Below are 13,168 nucleotides of genomic sequence, written 5' to 3' on the forward strand. Positions count from 1 at the left end.
CTTCCATGACCCAGTGGCCCACAATGAAATCCTGTAGCTGTTGGTACCATGTGTGGTGATGAATTTCTAGGACACCGATGCTAGGACACAGCCAAGGTGTAGACTTGATTGTGGCATAGACAAGGAAGAAATTACTTGGTATGGATTGGCTCACAAAGACACACCTGACATTGAAAAAAAAAGTAAGCTGTTAAGGGGGAATGGTTTTAATGTAATGGAGGGTAGATAAAGATTGGATATTAGGAAGAAATTCTTCACTATGAGGGTGGTGAGGCACCGGTACAGGCTGCCCAGAGAAGCTGTGGATGCCCCATCCCTGGAGGTGTTCAAGGCCAGGCTGGATGGGGCTTTGGGCAACCTGGTCTGGTGGGAGGTGTCCCTGTCCATGGCAGGGGGGTTACAATTAAATGATCTTTAAGGTCCCCTCCAACCCAAACCATTCAATGACTCTATGACTCTAAGTGCTTAGAGCCACTTTTAGCTCTGCTGTGGGTCAAAAGAGCTGTTCTTGATTTAATTGTAGTGAAACACTCAATTTCTCCCACAGCTTGTCTGTGGTTATTCACTACATGTTCTGATTTTGCATGGCATAATAAAAGAAACCTGCTTAAAGCACCGTCCAAGGGGAAGTATTCCATCACTTGTGGAAACTCTTTTCTCAGACAAGACCACTTACTAAATCCAGCCCATGAATAGTTTCCATCTCTCTGAAACGCCTTTTCTCTGCTGGTTTACTACTGATCTAAGTTGCTTTGCTCAAAAACATGCTCAAAAAGTCATAAATGTGGGCCAATACAGGTGAATTTAAAGGCAGAGCCCACAGCCCCCCCAGGACCTACAAACACAAAGGGAGAAATATGCACCTTGGATTTTGCCCAGCCTTGATATAGATGCTAGCAAAGAGGAGGTTTGTTCAGGTAGAACCTATACCTTTGCCTGCTCGCCTGTTAGGGCGTCACATACCCAAGTTTTTCTCACTTCGCTACTATTTTTTTTTTTCTGGAAAAAAAGTAGAGAATTTGATAAAAAGCAGGTTCATGGTAAGCAATGCTCATGGGACATCACCACACAGTGCCAGCAGGCCTGGCACAACCATCCTGGTGCATCTGTTTTCCTCATTTCCAAGAAACACACCCTAATTCTGTATCCTCATCTGAAACTGCCCATGAGACAAGACACTCCAGATTTTGGATTTGTTTTCCTCACAGCGGAAATAAAACCAGCCTGAAGGACAATGAGCAAGCATTGGTTATTGTAAAGTCTCTTTCCACGGTGTTTGCCATTTCTGTGGTTTCACCTGCTGGCCACATGAAAGAAGACAATCCTCTCTGTGCAGCCAGAAGAATTACCCAGCAGTACAAAAACTCTTTCAGTAACATGCTTTTATCACTCCAGCAACAGCAGTTTATCTACAGCATAAATACTTAATACAAAGGCAGGGAAATGTCAGGGACACCACAAGGTAATCATCTAAAGAACCAAGAGCTGTTGCTGCTGCTGAATCCAGTGGCAAAAGAAACAAACACACACACACAAATCCTTTTCAAAAGAGCTATCTGCTACAAATTAGATGTGAGAGATAAGGTTAAGGAGAAAAGAAGCAGAAAGAAATGAACACAGTCAATTATAAACCTCTTCAAATAAATTTTAAAAAAGAGAAAAAAAACCTTCAGAGAACAATATCCAAAAAGACTTAAAAAATTTAAAACTTTGAAAACCAAACTAAAACTTACAGAAATCAATACATCATACTGAAAATTTTCATTTCAGTGCAGTTCATTTCCCATCTTTTAAAGGAAAGAGGCTGTCTGAGAAAATAAGATTCTGAGAGCAGAGGAATGAGGGGAGAGTTTGCACAGATTCTCTGATACCTAATAAATGCCAGATTTTTCTCCAGTCTGTCCTCGGAATGAATATTGGTAGGGTTTCACCCTTCCATTTAGCTATCTACTTTTATTATGTTTGTAGGGCCTTGTTGTCTTTTCATCTGCTTCTCCGGTGCCAAATGTCACTGAGATGGGGCTAGTTTCAAAGTTCTGGCCATTCCTTACATGAAAAAAATAAAATAAGATAAAAAATGTAATCTTTCCCCCCAAAGTTAGCCACCCTTCAAAAAGATCATTAAAATGTATAATGCTATTGTAATTAATGTCCCCTTCCTTCCGACCTCTTCCTGTCATTCAACCTGTACACTGAAAGAGCAAGTCCTTGACTGTACAAGTAACTAATAGCCACTCCACAAAGAAATCCTGTTGCATGGTCATTTATACATGCTCCTTTTCTGAAACAGATTGCAGGTATGTGCGGCTGAGCTTAGTATATTAATAGTGCCGGATTAGACACTGTGCAGTAGAAGGTGTGCTGCTGCCAAAAATGACTAACAGAAAAGCCAAGACATCAATTAAACTGTCGGGTGCTATTAGGAGGATCTTCCTGATTTAAAGCAATCCTGTCAGAATGCGTCCGCTATCATAACCAGAGCAAAACAAAAGAAGAAACACAGCTAAACATCAGGCTCCCAATACAATTTACTGCCTCAAGTGTCTTTGGAGCATTTGAAATATTGTTCACTGGATTCCAAGGAGAAAGTTGAGGTCCAAATACGCAAATGTAGAGCTCATCTACGGGAGGAAAAATGACCTATTTTGCTGATTTCTGTCTAGTATGAAACCTGATCTGATGTTGCATTGTTATTGGCAAATGACCTTTAAAAATAAAACAGAAGTGACTTTTCCAAGTCATTTGTAGTCTCTATGAAGTGGAAGGATTTGAGATGAATGACTGGTAACAGGAGATTGATTCGGGCACTAAGTAAACATAAGTGGATGGAAAAAAACAGCAAAATGAAAAGAAAAATGGATTATCAGGGAGCCTGACAGGAACAAGACAATGCCAAGAAAACAAATGAAATGTAATAATGAAATCAAGTTTTGCCTGTGATGCTTCAGTCTATGCCGAAACAAGGTTTATTGCACTTGGCAGTGAACTGCAGAAGAAGGGAAGTACAGCAGTTTGAGCGGAGCTTTTTCTGTTTTCTCTGGTCTCATATGAATTTGTCTTCAGCAGAGCATGACAAGGAAGATGTATTTCCTAGAAGCACCATGTGCATCTTCTAGCTGAAAATAAATACTGGAGAATTGCAAGCTAGTTTCTGATCAAAGTTCATTCAAAGTGCCTCCCATTTCCTTACAGGTATAGCAACCAGCCTTGCAGGAGTGATTTTACTGTCTCAGCCAAGAAGGACAGCAGCTTAGTTGGCTCATGCACCCCGGTAGCCCCAAGGAACACCATTCATCAGCCGCAAACCACAAGGCCGCTTTCTCAGGGAACCACGCTGGTGCCGAGAGGCCCTGACCACCTCTCTGTCCACTAAAGTGAACATGATGTTAACGCCAGCATGAAAAAGAACTTGCCATTTCAAAGCCAATCCAGTCTCTGCCATGGCAGAAGCAAAACCATCCCACAGAAGCTGGCCTGTCACCAGTCAGCTTTGAGATTTTGTCTGTATTTGCCAGGAGAAACAACAGAGTCAGACGAGTTTGACCACAACAATCTGCATAAACACCCTAGTGTGAAAGCACCCAGGGAAAGGCTGACCTTAGGAGGAATTATGCAGCAGGATTTCCAAGCTGAGAGTTGCAACAGACGCAACTGAAAACAGCCCCAGTTCGCCGGGTGGAGATAAGGAGCATGTTTTAAACGCTGCACGGAAAGTCTGTGACCTTGTTATTGTGAGGAAACAGGGGTCCAATCCCAAACCCCTCAAAGTCAACAGAACAACCTGAGATGTTACTGGGTCATCAAAATGAAGGCAACTACAAGGCTTAGCTGGATCCTTCTTGCGCTCTGCCACAAAATATGCAGAGGCTGTGACAAGACACCTACTCACAGAAGTTTGTAATCCTTATATTTATTATATATTTGATTGCTTATATAATTATATATAATATAAATGATTGTCTAATCCTCAGAGGATATGTCAACTCTATCTAAAGCAGGGTGAGCAAGCACCCTGTCTTTCACTTTTTTTTTCCTGCAAAGAGCAATCTATTGCCTTGGCAAATCAAATGCAGCAAGCTGTATGTCTTTTTTCTTTTTTGAAGAAATATTTTCATATTTTCTCTTCTCAAAAATCAGTCTTGAAGTTCTTTCAGTGAGCACTGAGACATCTGTCTTGCGTAGGTTCAGCTGCCACCTTTGCAAATTACTTGTCATGTGTATTTGTTCTATAAGACGAATCATTAGAGGTTTTTTGGTTAATGCTATATTTATCAGCACAGAAGGGAATCTCCCGGCTCTGTGAAAACTTCATCATAAAGCAAATCTGAGCAACAGCGCTGAAACATATCTTTCTTTCCCCTCGAGGCATGGACGCCTTAAAATGAGAGCTTCCCAGCTTTGTTACAGATGTCAGCACAGTAATTCAGGTTTGCAAGAGACTCTCTCTCCCTCTAAGCACCTTGGATCGTGGGATACAAAGCTCACATGCTTCTCAATTGTTACCAAAGCTGTGACACACACTGGTTAACAATTCCAGATGCTTACAGTAAAAGATTCTGCTTTGTCATTTGAAATAATTCAATAGAAAAATCAGTTGTTTTCCAGTAATGCTAGAAAGATACACATATTGCATTTTCCTCATTAAAAAGTGTGCAAAGCTGCTCATATCTCCTCTTTGTTCATGTCCTCTCGCTGCTGTCCACATGCACATGGAGAGCTCTTGCACCACCCTTTTACTTTTGTTGAAATAATAAGGTTTTGACCTATTGTGTTCCAATTAGACACTAACAGCACTTCAGAGACTGACGTACTTCATCATTTAAGATGTATTATAGCTGCATTCTTGCCTTTCATCCCAAAGGCACTCCACACGACAACCACTGATATTTATATACTTGGTTTACAAAATAAAACTCGAAAGTACATATTTCAAATAGAATCCAACTCAGAGAGAGGAGGCTGTTTTGTATGGCTTATTAATAAAACAGGACAAGTGGTTTTGTGTATGCTAGACTCCACAAGAAAGGTCTGAAGCTAAAGACATTTCGTGACCTTCAAGAAAGCTTGAAATTAAAGCAAAGAATAGAAGACAAAAGTTTCAGGAAAGGGAAGAGGTTTGCATGTTATTCAGAAAAACAGAATGTAACCATTTTTTTCTTCTATCTTGGCTCAAACCTTCCTGTTTTTCAGACGGGCTTATGAAGACAGGGAGAGAAAATCTGATGACTTGGAAAACCACTTTGTTTATTCTGAACAGCGAGATGATCAGTGCATCTCTGGCTGTTAGACCAGGCTCCCTGCAGGGGAAGTCAAAGTATGGTGTGTGTTCTGAAGCCTACGCTACTGGAAGGTAGAAATGAAGCTGCTTATTGGTTTTCTTTGCTCATTTCTTCTTTGCTACGTCACCTGCCATGTCTTAACTCAGGATTCAATCTTCTGTGCCATTCCATTTCATGGTTTTCATCAACACATCCTTCTGGCATGGCATTCTCTGCAAATCTTGGACTTGTCCGTTAGTGAATTCCAGTTTGTAGCAACCAGGCAATTTGCAAAACTAAATGAAAATCAAACTCAAGAAAGACTCTGGATTTTGGATGTGAATCTTGTGAGGCATCTGAACATTCACTGGGTTGCATTCATATCAGAGTGGAGTGGACTGACTGCAGAGCATCATTATCTCTGATTCAGCTTTTATTACCATTCGTTACTGTATTCTGAGCAGAACTTGCACAGAAAATTATTCCAAGAATGGCTGCAAACTCTGACATTTTGCTACAGAATGTCACTGCCATTTCAGGAGCCTGTGTCTGCCAGAAGTCAAAGACAGCTTTTCCATTGAGATTATTAGCAGGGAGAGGAATATCCTCTAGTGCCACAAAGCATAGATGGGATAAATAAATACTAGCCAAATGCAAGTAGATCAAGAGTAATGGGCAGCCTGGGATGATGTCCAGAGAGAACTAAGGTAGTAAGATGAGTCTGAAAGTCATGCTCATGGAATATCATAATTCTGCTTTGGGAAAGATGATGCCCACAATGTATTTGGTTAAAATCAGGAAAGGAGCCCATACTTCCTGGAAGGGGCTTGATTCAAGAAGACATGCTTGTAAGCTTCGAAAAGTTTGGCGATTTGAGGTTATGCCTAATATTGATGGTACAGGACACACGGAGGATGATATAAAAGAGGACAGGAATCAGAATAGAGCTTGTCTAAGCTAGCCAGAAGCCACCAGTTTGGGTCTAGAGGCTAAAAGGTGCATAAACTTGGTGCTGTATGCAAGTATATGTGCCCCATGGACATGCAATGACATGTGAGTGGATCAAATTATGAATGCCTTACATGGAAGAAGAGCCTTTAGACAAAGTAATCACGCCAATTACAACTCATTATGTCCAGTGGAAAGATGGGATGGGATTTGCCATCCAACCCCTTAAAAGGAGCAAACATTTTTTTATAGCTAGTTTTAAGTATCACTGCAAATACAACACACTAAATGACAACAGTCTAAAGCTCAACATCTAGACCTTGATTAACTAACAAAAATAACATTCTTTAAAGCTCCAAAGAACATGTTCTTTGCTGTCCTGATAAAGTGAGATAACTTATGTAACAGACACTGTATAGATCTGCAGGTCACTCAGAAATGAAACCAGCTTCAGCTCCACTGTTGTATTTTAGAGAAGTTCAGAGCAAGGGGTCTTGACAAGCTGAAGCAGTTACACAATTCTTGCAGAGCATGCATTTAAGATATTTTCTGCAACAGGAGCAGTAAGTGAAAACATTAAGTTAGATTCTGATTCCTGAACAAAATTACAGAATTTAAGCTGTAATACATCTGATCTTCTGTAGGGGAAAAAAAAGGGGGTGGGGTGGAAGAGATAAAGACAAGAAATCACTCCAGATTGCTCATATAATATATGCTGCTTTTCCTTTTTGGCCTGATTCACTACAGCCATGATGTTTAAGAGATCAGATTATTCATGCACTTTTCAATCCTCCTCTAATAAATTTTAACTCGCCAATCAATCTCACTGAAGAGTTGATGTTTCCAGGATGTTACATTGGTACAAGTTTTGTGAAAATTGGCATCTGGATAGGGGAGAGCAGTCCAGAAAGTGTTCTTGCTGCCTGTTATAAGCTGTGCTTGGCAGCAGCTGGCAACCCATCAGCACAAGTGTGCTGGCTGCCTGACGAGCATGGATGCAGCTCATCATTACCTAAAGGCATCATAGATGACAGAGGGGAAGCTGCCTATAAAGGAAACAGGACATGAGCCAGGCTTTTTTAGGAAATGAGGCTTAATTAGCTCTGCTGTTTATTAAACACCTTGTTTTATAGGACATGGAAGTACTTGTGGTGTGTCCTGTCATGGTCCTTCTAACGCCAGGCAGCACAATTTGGAAAAAGAGGAGCGTACAATGTGATAAGAGGCATAGAGGGCAAATGTGATTAACCAGGCCCAGCGACCAGTTCCTGCAGGATGGGAAATGACTCCTTTGATGAGGAAATAAGGAAAGAGCTAGCAGCTATTTGTTTTCCATTTGTTATGAGAATGAAAGTATATCAGGTAAATATCAGGACTGTACAAAAGCCAGATTTTATTTGGTTGTTGCAATGTGGGTTGTTGGGGTTTTTCTTTAATCCCTTGAGTGACCTGTTAACAGTGTGACTTTTTAGTTGCTTGCTTATCACAGTTAGATTGTGGTGACCAGCCATTTCCATCGACAGGAACCCTGGTGCTGGCCTGGAACAAGACAGGTTGGAGGAGTCTCACAGCAACATAACTGCTCTTCCAGGGCAGAGCTTTCACACCTCACCTGTACCCCCAGAGTCTTAGTATCAAAACCGAAAAAGTGTACAATAAATAACCAACCTGTAAAAGTGCCAGCCACAGGTCAAAACTGGGGATGGATCAAATTCACTGGAGAGATTCAGAAGCATGCGGAATAACTAGTAATGATGGTGTTTTCTCCACATGAGCAGAAAAAATAAATATATTGTTGACTCAGTGAAACATTTGCTTTCTGACAAAGAAACAAAGTGGTGTGGGTGGTCAGAAATTCTACGTGTATTTAGTGATGATATACTCCACCATTTGACTTAAAAGTTATTTACATGCTTTACGTCCTTGCTCTCTTTAAAGCATCCCAAGTCAGACTTCATCCATGTGATCACATGCAATATCTTAAATAGAAAAGGGACAAAGTTGTCTCAGCTAGTGAACCAAACATGCCCTGACCCAGAAGCCAAATTCAGATAAAATATCTACATCCATACCATGGAATACAATCTTCCAAAACAGGCTGGCCACATCCAAATTCACTTTTGGGACGGTAGGGAATTCTCTATCTGTACACACCACCATGCCACCACTGCCAGCAGCCCTCATTTCAGTACAGGACAGCAAAGGACAGCAACTCTTTTAGTGAAGAGGTCTTTATAATGAGAAGTCAGGGGACCACAAGAGCAAGCAGGCACCTGTCATACCACCAGCAACGACTCACCTACACAGCAGCAAGCAACTAGTCTGTCTGTTGCGTTTGGATTTTCTCTGGGAAGTCTTTGTACCTCACTCATGAAGATCCTCAATGTGCAGGTCCAGTGTGGGAGGCGTGGATTTTTCCCTGCACAATTTATCAGCTTCTCATAGATAGAGCAGAAGGTTATTGGAAAAATCTGCCTTGCTCCATTTGCCTTTTTATTTAATATATGCATACGTGCCAGAACATTCATTTATTTTGCACAGGTTGAGTAAGACCATTTTGATGTCTCTTAGGGAGAAAGGCTTATCTACCATCACTACATAGAGGCTTTTGATCTTTGCCCACACAGGTCCAGCAAGCAAATAATTGTTTAACAGTCCACAGTGACCCAGAAGCCTTGCTGAGGAACAAAGAACATGACTGCCCTAACCCCAAATATTACCCACAGACCAAGGACTGCAACTAAATTCCTTAGGGACTGGGCCAAGCCTCCAGTTAGAAGCAGCATCCCACGCAGCCTTGGCTATGTGGCATGCAAAACAAGTCCTCCCTTGCCACAGCGCTGTAGAAATATCAGACACTGCTAGAAGCCAGAGCAGCCTCTGACGGGGACAGGACAGCAAGGATGCCCAGAGCTTGTGGGAAGAGGGAGCAGCAATACAACCAAATAACCAAGCTATAGCAGAGGCACCTGGGCATCTCACTAACCCCACTGGGTTACTTTTCAATCTTTAAAATGGAAAAACAAATGTCAGCCATCTGTTAGCAACTCCTCCAGCGAGGCAGAGCAGAGGGGTTCATTAAATCAGGCAACAACTTAAAAAAAATAAACCCACCTAAACAGCCTAATAGTGTACCAGAACAAACAAGATAATGATTTCAAAATGCCCAGCCAAAGGTTAATGAGCTGCACGCAAAATCGGGGGAAGGCAGGGAACCAGGGAGGAGGTGAGGGAGATGGATGCTGGGAAAGGCACAGGTGTAGATCTCAGTGGAGAGCAGATAGCCCAGGAATGCATCTCCATGTACCCAGATGAAAGGTCTGAAATGACCCACACGGTCTCCAGCTTTGCCACGTCAGAAATAAACCATGAATTGCAGCAGGCACCTTCCAGCACTAGACAGACAAGGTAGTCCTGCGACAGAGCCAGCCCAAGTGCTCACACACGTGCCCAGTCTGTAGGTTTCTCTGTAAGTTCTGGTACATGTTTGAAGTTGGGCAGGTGTTTATGGATACTTACACTATGGATTTAAACTGTTCTACTCCAAAAGCTCCCTGGCCCACTCAGTGCTGTGACTGAGCTGACTCCCTTATGCAATAACCAAGTTTGCATGCTGTGAAGGGGAACTGGAACTGAAACCGAAACCAATTCGAGTCAAATTTGGGAACATTTAATTAAGCAAAATAACAGTTTGGAAGGGCAGTTGAGAGACCAGCCTTCAACAGGGGCAGTGTTGAAACAAGTCTCACCCTGTTTCTGTGCATACAGTAACGGGTCAGCTGCATTGTTGCTTCCTTTCAGTTGCTGAAGCCCAAACCCACCCCATGCAACAGGGCTTTAGATTCACACCCTGTATGAATAATCACAGAGGTCCCTACGTAGCAAAAATCTATGTAAAGTGCATTTGTAGTATCATAAAACCATATGAATAAAATTTGCCAGTAGAATAAAAGTGCAAACTACTCTGAACTGAGAAGCCACTGCATTGGAGAGCTGACAGGAGGAGGACAGGTCTTGAAGAGGAAAGGGTAGGATATGACTGCCATAGAGTAAGGCAGCAGGAAATACTCTCCAAATTTTTTCATTTAAGAAAATGTCTCTTTGCTTTGAAGGCTGGGCTTTAAGCTAGGTTAACCAGGCAGTGCTGCCCTGGCTTTGCATCACACCACCCCTGGGTTTTAGTCAAGCAGGCCAGCCTGACCAGTTAGCACATCAGGGATCATGAAATGGTCCAGGTTGGAGAAGACCTTCAAGATTATCAAGCCCAACAATCTACCTGACCTACCGAGTCCCATCACATACAATCATTTAGGTTTGTTTGATGCCTCAAACTAAGCTACTTTATATCAAGAAGAATTGTTGGGCACCCAGTCCCTCAGAGGAGACGTTCAAACCCACAATTTAATGCTGACAAGCCAAGACCTGGGGCACCCAATGTAACTGTCAAAGGGATAGACTGCCCTTTGCCCTTCCTTCTCAGCTGGGGAGCAGGTTAAATGAAACTGGCTGTGAGATGACATCCCACTTTATATTTCCCATGTGCCTGCACATAACATAATCAGACCCAAGCGCGTGCTTAAGATCTCCAGGTACAACTGCAATGTAAATAATGACTTAGCATAACAATTGCAATTATAGACACTGCTGTAGGCTCTAGTCAGCTAATAGGGCGAATGTGAATTTTTCATAAGACGATAATCCCGACAGTCTATAACATGCTTTTTTCTTTTTTTCTGAAAATGTATGAACATCTACAACTCATTTTCAATCATCACATTCTAAAGTTTATTACCTCTAGTCATGACTCATGAGAGTGGGAAACAATATCGTTACTTCTGCTCCAAGTATAAACAGTACTGACTTAAAAAGCCTTCAGTTTATGTATTCTGAACTGTCTGATTCTCAATCAATTGGAGGGTATCAGAACATATTTACTCTGGAGAATAACAGATGTTTTCATCTTAAGTTAAATTTAAACTCAACATCAATCTCCCAGAGAGAAATGAGATAACACAGGATCTCTTTCAGTCTTTCAGATATGCATAACTATTCCTGAAAAAAACAATTCAGAGCTGAGCAGTGATTATACCTAGCCAGTTGAACTAAATCCTTTTCACAGTGGGACTAGCAGCTGCGTATCTTTTTTTTTCCCCCCTCTAAACCATATATTCCCAGACAGATGTAGCACTGATCAGCTCAGATGATAAATGAATTAATAAGCTTTACCTGACTGAGGCAACATCTGCTCACATAAGCTCCTTTCTCCACCTTCCTCCCCCACATTTTGTTGTGTACTCACCCTGCACCCATGCACTCACAAATGTTTGGCACCCCAGGCTTTGTGCCGTCTTCTACAGGGATGGGAGCAATTTCTCCTGCCATTGCACATACTGCATTAGAGCTGGTTTGGGGATTTGCCCTAGGAAGATGTCCTGATTCATAAATAGTCCAATCTCATATTCCCAAAGTATTGCAACTGTGAATTTTGTAGCAAGAACTACACAAGACAAAAACATCTGAGTCCAGAAACTGTCTTTAAAAGCTTATGTTCTTGGTTCTTATCTAGCAGTTTGTTTTTTAGTGCTTTTTTATTTCAGTAGCATTATCCCTACCACAGGGGAAACTGAGACACAAACTGCCAAACACTGTCTGCATAAGACTTTCTGCTCCACAGTAAATTTTCCATCACTAGCACAGCAAAACCAGACATGGCAGTGGAGGAATGGAGAGAGGTCAAGCGCGGAAGAACAGAAACAAGATCTGGGCACTGCGGCACCTTGGTTGTTTAAGAAGAAGCAAAAGTTGGTGCAGAAAGTCAGACTTTGCAGACCTGTTTTCACATAATCCCAACGTTGTTTTGGGTTGGAAGGGACCTTAAAGACCCTCCAGTCCCCAAACTCCTGCCATAGGCAGGGACACCTCCCACCAGACCAGGTTGCCCAAAGCCCCACCCACCCTGGCCTTGAGCACCTCCAGGGATGGGGCATCCACAGCTTCTCTGGGCAACCTGTGCCAGGGCCTCACCACCCTCTGAATAAAGAATTTATTCCCTTTCTTGGCTTACTTCAGCACTGGGGCCCTGTACGTAACATTTCTTTCTCACTCTTCTTCCAATTCACCTCTGTTCAACCTGAAAACTCTTCTGGTCAGGGGCAGCATCTCCTGAAGGCTGCTATGAGCTTACCCAGTGATGTGAGGAAAGCCCCATGCGCAGGCATTTCCCTCACCATCATCCAGAAGAAGGGACTTCGGAGCCAATGGTTGTAGGAAGCTGCTGCAAGACAATAAATTCCTGAAGCCACATCTGAAGTTTGCTCATGTTAACATTATTGATCATTTTGTGAGACAAGATCTCAAAACATAACACTGAGTAAGGTGATAGGCATAGTCCTTGTGCACAACAGGCTTTGCAAGAACCACATAAGTTTTGAAAGCACGTTATCCAAAGACCGTCTACTGCAGAAATGGTGTGAGCATGAGGACAGCTTGTGACCTATCCTTCCTTTCATTTCACAAATATCTCCAATTCCTTTTTTGCACAGTACCTGTACTGCAGTCTAGTCTTCCTTTTCCACTCTGAAATCCCTCACAGCCTCTGCTCCCAGTTCCTGGTGCTCTGCAGCTAGGGGTGCTTTCACATACAAACAATTTAGACTGCGGATGGTCTGCACCACTAATGCAAATGTTCCTATTTTCAGCATCTCTTCTAGACTACGCCTAGATATTGTTAGGAAATTAATGGTCAACACTTGGGGACAAGACTTTTCAGCAAGTTCAGCAAGGAGTTCAACAAGGTGAACAAGTTATCTTTGCTACTGTGAGCTACCCATTTGACGCCATACTTCTCCCACTATTCCAGTGGGGCTGGGAAATGACCAGTTTCATTTTTAAGGTGAGGTGAATCAGAAAGATGAGGAAGCAGAGTTTCTGTTGCAATATACTGGCTGCAGTAGGGGATTTAC

The sequence above is a fragment of the Cygnus olor genome, chromosome 3, assembly GCF_009769625.2.
Source record: "Cygnus olor isolate bCygOlo1 chromosome 3, bCygOlo1.pri.v2, whole genome shotgun sequence".
Classification (NCBI taxonomy): domain Eukaryota; kingdom Metazoa; phylum Chordata; class Aves; order Anseriformes; family Anatidae; genus Cygnus; species Cygnus olor.